This window comes from Bos indicus x Bos taurus, chromosome 2, assembly GCF_003369695.1.
Source record: "Bos indicus x Bos taurus breed Angus x Brahman F1 hybrid chromosome 2, Bos_hybrid_MaternalHap_v2.0, whole genome shotgun sequence".
Taxonomy (NCBI): Eukaryota; Metazoa; Chordata; class Mammalia; order Artiodactyla; family Bovidae; genus Bos; species Bos indicus x Bos taurus.
In genome coordinates, this window is record NC_040077.1 from 1,982,164 (window position 1) to 1,983,019 (window position 856).

Consider the following 856-nt stretch of genomic DNA (forward strand, 5'->3'; position numbering starts at 1 on the left):
CATCACGGTCTTTTCCAATGAATCAACTCTTCACATGAGGTGGTCAGAGTATTGGAGTTTCAGCTTCAGCATCTGTCCTTCCAATGAACACCCAGGACTGATCTCCTTTAGGATGGATTGGTTGGATCTCCTTGCAGTCCAAGTGAATCTCAAGACTCTTCTCCAACGTCACAGTTCAAAAGCTCTGAACGCAATGGCACCCCACTCCAGTACTTTTGCCTGGAAAATCCCATGGATGGAGGAGCCTGGTGGGCTGCAGTCCATGGGGTCGCTGAGAGTCAGACATGACTGAGCGACTTCACTTTCACTTTTCACTTTCATGCATTAGAGAAGGAAATGGCAACCCACTCCAGTGTTCTTGCCTGGAGAATCCCAGGGACGGGGGAGCCTGGTAGGCTGCTGTCCATGGGATCACACAGAGTTGGACACAACTGAAGTGACTTAGCAGCAGCAGCAGAGAAATGCAAATCAAAACTACAATGAAGTATCACCTCACACCAGTCAGAATGGCCATCATCAAAAAGTCTACAAACAATAAATGCTGGAGAGGGTGTGGAGAAAAGGGAACACTCTTGCACTGTTGGTTGCAATGTAAATTGATATAGCCACTATGGAAGATGGTATGGAGAGTCCTTAAAAAACAGGGGAAAAGCCACCATATGACCCAGCAATCTCACCCCGGGCATATACCCTGAGGAAACCAAAATTGAAAAAGACACATATACCCTAGTGTTTATTGCAGAAATATTTATAATATCTAGAACATGGAAACAACCTAGATGTCCACTGACAAATGAGTGAGTAAAGAAGCTGTTGTACACATACAAATGGACTATTACACAACCATGAAAAGGGA